Raw genomic sequence first — 10,975 nt, 5'->3', positions numbered from 1 at the left:
TTATTTTTAGAAGTTTAAGAAGTAGCTTTAAGTTATCAAGAATGCCTTTGACCATTGGCACTACTACCTTTTCAAGGGTGCTACATAGTTTGTTGAGATTGGAATGAATGATGAGACTTACAAAATCGTGATTTTGAATTACATATTCAAACATTGTCTCTACTTGAATAAAAAGATAAATTTCAAAATGCATAAGGAACGAAAGATCAATTGGTGCTTGATAAAATTATACTAAAAAGAAAAGTTAACAAAAATCAAAGTAGAAGGCATGGCTTGAATATATAAAGGCATCTGAGTTTCTTCCACATAGCTGGATACAGAAATGTTTGGAAATATTTGGCATTGGTGTGAATATCAACAATTTTGTAAAAACAAAATAAAGCTATTAAAAATAGACTTTTACTTTGATGGTAAATTGTGAAATTAAAGGAGAGGAAAAGGATTTTTTAAAGGAATTCATTCGTTCCATTGTTTTTTACCATCGCAATGATACCCTTCACATATTCTGAATAAAACAAAACTTGGATATGAACTGTTAAAAAAAAGTGGAAAATATTCCATCTGTTATATAGAGATCATTTTAAACTACATGGGGAAAAAACAAACCTGAAATTGAACCTTTAGTATTGCAAGAATATATAATGATGACAACAAAATGAAATTTGAAATTGACGTGTGTAAAATGTTCAGTATAAAAAAAGGAAGAAAACTACAAATATTTAGGAATATCTAGATCAAATAACAGCTTGCATGGTAAAGTTAAAAAGAAATCCAGTTTAGAATATTTGAAACAAGTGCAAAAAAATCTAAATTTAAAATTAAATGGTGGAAATATAATTAAAGCGACAAAGACATAGTTGATACAGTAAACTGGACACAGGTTGAACTAGACAATTTAGATCAGAAAACCTGAAAACTGATGACAATGCTTGATGCATTAAATCCATAAATTGATGTTGATTGACTATAAGAGTGGAAAAACAAAGATAACCAGGATTACATGATATTAAGGCAAACAAAGAGAAAATTATCATTGTAGTTTGCAAAGAAAACATCCAGAAAGTAGCAGAAACAAAAAAGACTATAAAATGAATTGTTTTATAAATCATTTAGAACATTGGGAAAATAAATAATTACCAATACATTAAAAACTGCAAATAAAGTAGGCAAGACAAAGAACTGGCAATAGTTATAAGTTGCCATCAGAAGGATTCATTTTATCATTAAAGTACAAACATTACAAACCTTATGAAATCAAGCAAATGAAGACTTTGTAAAGAAAAAGATAGAACAATGGATCACATATTTAGTAGGTACAAAAAAACTGCTCAGTTTTCATGTATAAACAACATCTCAACAAAATATGATCCATTGACATCTGTTGTAAAAATTATAGATTCTGAGTTTCCCAGTTGTGGGTATAACAAATTTAAAAAAAATAAAAAAAATGTAAAAATTTTATGATAAAGGTTTTTCACATACAGATAATAATCATCTAGAACACAAACGGAACAAATAAAATAACAATGAAAAGACTACTTTTTATATATGTACTAATACCTAAGGAACTAAGGAAAAAATAGGAAAAAATTACAAAATATAGAGATCTAAAGATTGAAATGAGTATCTTATGGAAAAGATCTTGCAAAATCATCCCTACAATTATTATGGCATTATTCAGTGAAATAACAAATGGATTAAATAAATGTTTACAAAAACTAAAAAGTTTGGCTACATCAACTGTGGATTTATAAAAGCCATACTGTTGAGCTCATGTTATAACTTTACAGTAGAATATTACTTGGATAATTCCTAGGACCGTGGTGGCGAACCTATGGCACGGGTGCCACAGGTGGCACGCAGAGCCCTCTCTGTGGGCATGCGCGCCGTCGCCCCAGTCCTAGGCCTTCAGCTGGGTTTTATAAAACTTTTTCGCTTTAGGCCTCCGCTGCCGTGTGCAAAAAAAAAAAAAAGAAAGTTCTGTCAAGCCCCTGGGCTTGCCATGGGCCGGGAGATGGGGAGCATGCAGCCAGACGCAATCAATCAATTTCAACTTCTTGCGGGAAAAAAAAAAGACCTCACAAAGTAGGAATTGATTGATTGAACTTTTTAGTCCCACCCAGTCTGCCGTTACCACCCCAGCCATGCCCACCCAATGGGCCATGCGCACCCAATGGGCCACAACCACCCGGCACCCGACGAAACATAAATGGGCTTTGGGTTGCAGTTTGGGCACTCAGTCTCTAAAAGGTTCGCCATCGCTGTCCTAGGATCTTGGCTGGAACTCAATTTTCCCAAGAAAACTTGTCAAAGATGTAATTCTTTTTATTTCTTTCTTTATACTTTGGTAATACTTGATGGATAAAAAGTTAAAAATAGTATAACAATAAGCTCAAAGAAGGAACTGAAGAAGACAAGTGGCTTTACTATAGAGAAAAACAAAAACAGACAAGGAATGAAATAGAAGAAAGATCTATCAATAATTCAGAAGCTAACTAAGACACTTTAGGAAGAGTTCCAAACACCAGAAGGTACAAGTGAATAGTGCGACATTTGATTCTCATGTTGATAACTATTCTAGGAGATCCTTTGGTACTATCTGAACCAAAATTACTCTTTTCAAGAGTGATTTCCATAGAGTTCATTTTATCAGGATTTATTGAGATGAGTGGGGTGGATGTGTAAGAAATTGAGAGTAAGCAAACTCTCAATTTAGAACCAAACTATCTCAGGGTATATTAGGGCAGAGGTCCCCAACCTTTTGGGCACCAGAGACCGGTTACATGGAGAGAGGTTTTTCCACGGACTGGAGGGGGCGGGTTTTGTATGCAACCTGCATCCCGCGGATGGGGTTTTGCTTATTTGTGTGGACCAGTTGCTGGCCCGGTACTGGTCCATGGACTGGGAATTGGGGACCCTGAATTAGGATGAAGTCTTACAGTTTTAGGGAAGTCTGGTGTTATGTCCCGAGCCTTTGCAAACGGCTCGGGCGTTTGCAGGCAGTCCCGGGCAGGTGCAAAGCTGCCCGGGACCAGACAGGCTGTTGCCAGCGCCGTGACGCATGCGCGGGTTGATGGCGCGGGAAAAGGTAACCCATTTACACGGGAGGTGCACTATATAAGAGGCTGCGAGGGTTTGGGCGAGGGCTTGAAGCCATCTTCCTGTAAGTGAACGACTGGAATAAAGAAACTGAGAACTCCAGCGCTTCTTCGGTTGTCTGTTTCCAGCCAGCAAGACTCAACACTGGCAACGGAAGTGGTGGGATGCGCTATGCATACTGGAAGGAAAAGTGGTAAGCTTACCCGAGGAGTCCTGAGCGGCGGAAGAGGAACGGCGTCGACTCGGCAGCTACCCGCCAATCCGGTGCGCATTCGGGGGTAGGCTGGCTGATAGAACCGTCTCCTGAAGATCCGAAGATGGCGAAAATCGGAAGGCTTTCGGAATTCGACGTCTCACATCCAGAGCGGTGGGAGTCCTACGTATCCAGAATGGAGAAATACTTCAAGGCAAACCAAGTGAGGGAAGATAGCTTGAAGGCCGCCACCCTGCTTTGCGTTTGCGGCCAAGACGCCTTAGAAATCGCAGAAAACCTTGCAGCACCTGTTCCAGTAGAGTCTGTAAGCTACGCAGACCTGAAGAAGCTGATGAAAGAGCACTTCCACCCCAAGGTGTCAGTTATCTCATGGCGCCACACCTTCGAGCAGAGGGATCAACGGTCCGGTGAAACAGCCAAGGAATACATCGCCGCGCTACGGAAGGCCGCCAAGCCCTGCGAGTTCAAGGACCTCGAGGAACGACTGAGGGACCGATTCGTTGTGCGGGTTAAGGCATCGAGAGCTACAACAGAGACTTTTGCTAAGGAGAATTATCTTCCAAGACGCCTTAAGGGAAGTCACCGCAGAAGAAGCAAGCAATGGCGCGGCGCCCTGTCAAGAACATGCGGCCGATCAGAAGCAGTGCAGAGGGTGCGTCCGTGGCACCAGGGAAAGACGTCCGACGAAACTGCGAGGAGGATCCGGACGAAGAATTCGGACCGTCTACACCCCGCGAAGGAAGAGAACCATGAAGGACAGCTCTTCAGCTCCGCTCAAGTGCATCGGCTGTGGAGGTCGCCACAGGAGAACCGACTGCAAGTTCCGCTCCGCGACCTGCCGGGCATGCGGCAAACAAGGGCACATTGCAGCTGTGTGTCTGGGCCGACGAAAGGCACAACACCAAGAAGAACGCCTGAAGGGTACCAGATTCCCCAGCCAGAATAGGGTAGGTTTTTGCACTTCGCGAAGAAGCATCTGTAGAACAGGCACACACAAGCCCATGAAGAAAAAGCTGTCACTCAACGTGAAGCTACAAGGGTTCCATTATCTATGGAACTAGACACAGGGTCTGCCCTGTCCATCATTTCATTGCATACATTTAGGAAGATTTGTTCCAGAAGTGGGTCTAAGGCCAAGTTAATGCCTTCTGATATTGTATTAAAAGATTTTCAGAACTCAAGAGTGTGTGTTAAGGGGGAGGCCACCCTTAACGTGCAATACAAGAGTTTTGAAGGGGGTCCAATAGACTTATTAGTAGTAGGGGGTGAACGAACGAGTCTCATAGGACTCGATTGGTTTGAGGCACTTGGGAATACACGTCACAGGACTCAACAGCTTTACAAACACCGACCTACAGGAAGTCTGCAAAGAATTTGCAAGAATGTTTTCAGCCCAGCTGGGCACATTCAAAGGACCACCTGTGTCCTTAAAGCTAGACCCCACTGTCACTCCCATTAGGATTAAAGCAAGAAGGGTCCCTCTTTGCTTAAAAAGTAAGATTGACACTGAATTAGACAAACTAATCCAACAGGGAATCCTAGAACCTGTTGATTCCAGCCCGTGGGAGACCCCCATTGTCCCGCCTCTAAAGGCAAATGGGGACATTCGCATTTGTGCTGATTACAAATGCACACTCAATAAGGCATTGCAGCAACATGCCTATCATGTTCCTGTGGTCAGTCACATCCTGGCCTCTCTCAAGGGGGGGCGTGTTTTTGCAAAGCTTGACCTAGCTCAAGCATATCAACAGCTGCCTGTTGATGATGATGCTGCTATAGCTCAGACCATTGTGACCCACAGGGGAGCCTTTAAGGTAAAAAGGCTACAGTTTGGAGTGAATGTCGCTCCTGGGATTTCCAAAGCGTAATGGAAAACACACTACGAGGTATACCAGGGGTCTGCCCCTACTTTGACGATGTCTTGATTGCGGAGACTCCACACACATTCTAGCTGAAAGGGGAGGGCTGTCCTGTTAAGATTCGAGAGGGAAATCAGGCCTCAAGCTCAGAAAAGACAAATGCAAGATTGGGGTGCCTTCTACTGAATTTTTGGGATTCAAAATTGATGCTGCTGGGATTCATCCTGCTGAATCCAAACTAACTGCTATTTTAGATGCACCCAGGCCAAGTCTAAGGCCGAACTTCAGGCCTTTCTAGGCCTCCTGAATTTCTACAATTCTTTTCTTCCACATAAAGCTAGTGTAGCTGAGCCTCTTCACAGGCTACTAGACAAACAAGCTGTGTGGCGGTGGTCACAAGCACATGAGGCTTGCTTTAAAGAAGTCAAGGCCTTGCTCACTTCTAACAGTGTTCTTGCACATTTCAACGAGTCTCTTCCTGTGTGCATCGCTTGTGATGCATCCCCCTACGGGGTTGGAGCTGTCCTGAGTCACCTCAGGTCTGATGGAACTCAGGTTCCTATTGCATACTACTCCAGAACACTGTCTTCTGCCGAGTGCAACTACGCTCAGATAGACAGGGAGGCTCTGGCTGTTGTTGCTGGAATTAAAAAATTCCACGATTTTCTATATGGCAGGCATTTCACGGTCTTCACTGACCATAAGCCTCTGCTGGGACTGTTTACCACACGTAAGCAGACTCCCCACATCATTTCCCCTAGAATGCTTAGGTGGTCTATTTTCTTGTCTGCATATGATTTGTCATTACTCCACAAGCCTGGGAAAGAAATGGGCCATGCTGATGGCCTCAGTAGGTTGCCTCTGCCAGTAGTAGAAGCTGACCCCGCGCCAGCTGTCAACATTCTATCAATCCAAGCCTTGCCCGAGCTCCCTCTTAGTGCCAGGGATGTTACCGCTGAAACAGGTACAGATCACACACTTTCACGTGTCCGCTCCTGGGTCCTGTCCGGGTGGCCTGAGCACTGCCCTAGTCCTGAGTTTCAGAGTTTCTGGTCCAAAAGGAACGAACTGTCCCTTTCTCAGGGTTGTCTGCTTTGGGGAAACAGAGTTGTCATTCCCACCTCAATGAGGACTAGGGTCTTAGAATCCCTCCACGAGGGTCATCCTGGCATTGTTCGTATGAAGGCTCTTGCACGCAGCCACTTGTGGTGGCCTGCTTTAGATAAAGATATTGAGGCTAAGGTGCATGCATGCCACCTGTGCCAACGATCTCGCCCAGAGATGCCCCAAGCTCCTGTGCATAGATGGGAGGAAACACAGTCCCCATGGTCTAGGGTGCACATTGACTACGCTGGGCCCTTTCAGGGCCAGTTCTTCTTGGTCCTTGTTGACAGCCATTCAAAATGGCTTGAGGTTGTGCCTGTCTCATCCACCACCACTGCAAAGACTATTCAGGTACTGAGGGGGATTTTGCTGCACACGGGCTGCCAGATGTCATTGTGTCCGACAACGGCCCTCAATTCACCTCCTCCGAATTCCAAGCTTTTACAGGCAAACCTGATTCGTCATGCCACGTCTGCGCCTTTTCACCCGTCCACCAACGGTATGGCTGAACGCATGGTGCGCATCGCAAAGGACGCCTTGAAGAGACTCACCTACGGGGACTGGCATCACAGGTTGGCTGACTTTCTCCTTTCTTATCGCACCACACCGTCCACTTCTACAGGGAGAAGTCCAGCTGAACTTCGTTGGGGGCGCCAACTTACTACTAGACTTGACCGGTTGCATCCGGACAGACTGCCTTCATCTACCTCACATCCTAGGGCACCTAGACAACTACTTGTGGGTGCCCCGGTTTGGGCTCGCAATTACGGGCCTGGTCATACATGGGTCCCCGCTTCTGTGTCCAGGATCACAGGTCCTCTCTCCTACGAGGTTGCCCTGGACAACGGTCGTGTCCTGCGTCGGCACATCGACCAACTTCGCTCTAGGCGAGACTTTTCTGATGAGACTCCTGGGTCTTTTCCAGGGGGGGAGGGGGACCCTTTGGAGCAAAGGGAAGGGCAAGAGCTACTGCCCATCTCCGCTGAGGGAGCCACAAACGCCCCATCCCAGGATTCTGCAATTGCTCCGAAAAGGAAGTCATGGAGCTTACCCACACAACAGGCACTCACGCCTACTCCAGCCAGGGAGTCACCCCGGGGGCATACTCACTTTCCACATACATCACACAGCACTCCAGCAACGGAGGATACCCGGGGGCATCCCAACAAATCATTCCCCGCAAGAGAGCTGGCACACAGTTCCCAAGGGTGGCCTGACCTTACCCCAAATCCTACAGGGGGTCAAACATACACAGAGCTAGTCGAGGAACCAAGTCCCGACTACAACACCCCTAGCACAAATCAGGGACCACCTGAGTTTTGGGAAAGTACAGAAACCCACCCGAGCCCGAGCACAGAATGGGGTTCAGGGAATGGACAGCCTCCTGACAGGTCTTGGACTGACCTAGGAGGTTCTACAGAGACGCCCAGCAGTGGCTATCACTTCAAGGGGCCTGAGGGTCTACAGCTAGGTAGGACAACCCGGTCACAAAGCAACAGAAGCCCTGGCCTGACGAGCCCGGTGGGCAAGCAAGCAGGCCAGGCATCGGGGCACAGTCCTTGGAAGACACCAGGGCACAATAGAGAGAACAGGCTCACGCCTCCCTCCAGTCAGGGGACTTATGCCAGTAACCCAGAGCTAAGAAGGTCACAGAGAGCAAAGAAATCTCCTAAGTATCTAGAAGATTACATACCATTGCTGGCAAGGCAAAAGCCAGTAATCAGTGGGAGCACTGGGGAGCAAAATGTCATATAAAATAAATGTTGTATGTTGGTAGTAGTTTTAGCCCGGGGGAAAGGGGTGTTATGTCCCGAGCCTTGCAAACGGCTCGGGCGTTTGCAGGCAGTCCCGGGCAGGTGCAAAGCTGCCGGGACCAGACAGGCTGTCGCCAGCGCCGTGCGCATGCGCGGGTGCTGGCGCGGGAAAAGTAACCCATTTACCCGGGAGTTGCCTATATAAGAGGCTGCGAGGCGTTTGGGCGAGGCTGAAGCCATCTTCCTGTAAGCTGAACGCTGAATAAAAGAAACTGAGAACTCCAGCTGCTTCTCGTGTCTGTTTTCCCGCCACGGACTCAACATCTACAACTAATTGTTTAGTCAATTGAACCTTTATCAGTGTAAGACCAGCTCTTAGATAGCCAATCTTTCCCAAAACAATCATCAAGTACTGTTTGTTTTGTCTTCACAAAAGCAACAAGCTTCCTGCTCTTTATATTGAAAAAGCATAAGAAAATTAACCAGACTCTTGCCACCTTAAATTGCCTGTTTATAGATTTCTGATGTGAAAGTAGAGTACTTGCTGATATTGCACCTTTAATCTTCTTAGCTACTAAAATAAGTATTGCTAATTTGAGTTTTGAGACTTTGCTCTTCAGATTAACTATTTACAGTCTAGATTACTACAAGAGAAGACTGAAAAGAGTAAGATCTAGTTAATCACAGAAAATGGGGCATGGCTTCCAGCAAGTAGTTATAAGACCACACAAGAACTGCTTCTACACTGGGTCAGTTCCAAATACCGAATTTGCCTGAAACCAACTAAACTGAATTTGTTCAACAGAAAATGCCAGATTCCACAGGAATAACAGTAATTTCACAATATTCTGCAAGATTTTCTTTATATTCTTGCGTGTCTGTGTGTTTCAGGCAACTGTGTCTAGATCTGTTATTGTAGATTTTGTAGACAAAATTCTAGCTGGAAACTTGAACCACAAATTCTCCAGTAGAAGCTGACTCTCTCTATTTATAATAATAATAAAGTTGGAAGGAAACTTAGAGGTCATCTAGTCCAACCCCTTGCTCAGGCAGGAAACCCTATACCATTTCAGACAAATGGCTGTCCAGTCTCTTGTTAAAAAGTTACAATGTTGGAGCATTCACCACTCCTGGAGGCAGGTTGTTCCACTGGTTAATTGTTCTAACTGTCAGGAAGTTTATCCTTAGTTCTAGATTGCTTCTCTCCTTGATTAGTTTCCATCCATTGCTTCTTGTCCTGCCTTCAGGCACCTTGGAAATAGCTTGACTCTCTCTTCTTTGTGGCAGCCCCTGAGATATTGGAAGGCTGCTATCATGTCCATACTGTATTAAAAGAAAAGTTGGGAGGCTATTGGGGTGGGTTGGGAGGGTATTGGGGTGGGTTGGGAGGGTTTGGGGAAGGGAACTTTATTGTAAAATTTTTAAAAAAAATTAATAAAAAAAAGAAAAGTTGGTTGTTATTTGATTGACTAAGTGACTCTTCATTAGCCTCCAGTCCCCTAATCATCTTTGTTGCTCTTCTCTGTACTCTTTCTGGAGTCTCAACATCTTTTTTACATCGTGGTGACCAAAACTGGATGCAGTATTTCAAGTATGGCCTTACCAAGGCATTGTAAAGTGGTATTAATACTTCACGTGATCTTGATTCTATCCCTCTGTTAATGCAGCCCAGCACTGTGTTGGCCTTTTTGGCAGCTGCAGCACACTGCTGGCTCATATTTAAGTGAGGTCCCTCTCATAGTTACTACTGTTGAGCAAGGTACCCCCTATACTATACCTGTGCATTTGGTTTTTCTTGCCTAAATGTAGAACCTTACTTTTTTCACCATTGAATTTCATTTTGTTAGATAGCGCCCAGTGTTCAAGTCTGTCCAGATCCTCCTGTATCCTAAGCCTGTCTTCTGAAGTATTGGCTATTCATGCCAGCTTGGTGTCATCTGCAAATTTGATGATTTCCCCATCTATCCCCTCATCCAAATCGTTGATTTGGCTTACTAGGCCCCAACTCCTGGTCCCCATCACTCTCTCTAAGGCCTCTCCTGGCTGTACTTAGCTTCTGAGAATGAACTCTCAGTATGGGTCATGACAAGCATAAAAATTACAAATTGATGTTTCAGCCAGAAAGAGATGTCCTGCTGAATCCAAAGGTAAATTGCTAATTGCCTTTAATGCCATTCTAGAGATTATGTCAGTCACTTAGTCAATCAAATAACAACCAACTTTTCTTTTAATACAGTATGGTTTAGTCTGCAATCCATTTCTATCTTTCTCTATAGATTAAGCAGATAAAAGACTTGGGTACTTACACTATTTGAGAAAATACTAATATGTGTATAGCCACACTATATATGAAACTGCCTTAACCTCAAGATCTAATCAAAGAGAGAAGGACATTGCTCACCTGCCCCCATCACCAGGAGAGCACATGGAAAATATGTAGCCTTGTGTAATGGCGTACACACAGAAAAGCAAAATTCACTCTGTACAGTAGTGAAATATGATATAATTTTATTTATACAGTAGTCAGGGACTAAATTACATTCCCAAATAAGACAGATCAAAACAAATAAAAGACTCAAAGGGTAAGAAGGATAAAATAAAATAAAATACCTACTTTAATAATAAAAGACATACACAGATTGTATAGTGATATAGTTAATTTTTGGTTAACCCTATCCAGGGCAACGCAATGGCTCAGCAATTAAGACATGGACTTGTTGGCTGGAAAGCCGACAGCCCAGATTCGAGAACCGAGCACTGTGCAACAGAGTGAGTCCCTGTCCTTGCTCCAGCTCCTGCCAAACCAGCAGTTCGAAAACACGCAGATGAGTAGATAAATAGATACCCCTTTGGTGGAAGGGTAATAGTACTCTGTGACATCATGCTGGCCACGTGAGCGCAGAAATGTCTTCAGACAGTGCTGGTTCAATGGCCTTGAAACAGAG

Source organism: Crotalus tigris, unplaced genomic scaffold, assembly GCF_016545835.1.
Source record: "Crotalus tigris isolate CLP2741 ecotype Arizona unplaced genomic scaffold, ASM1654583v1 scf7180000019409.675750, whole genome shotgun sequence".
Taxonomy (NCBI): Eukaryota; Metazoa; Chordata; class Lepidosauria; order Squamata; family Viperidae; genus Crotalus; species Crotalus tigris.
Note: the sequence above shows the minus strand (reverse complement) of the source record.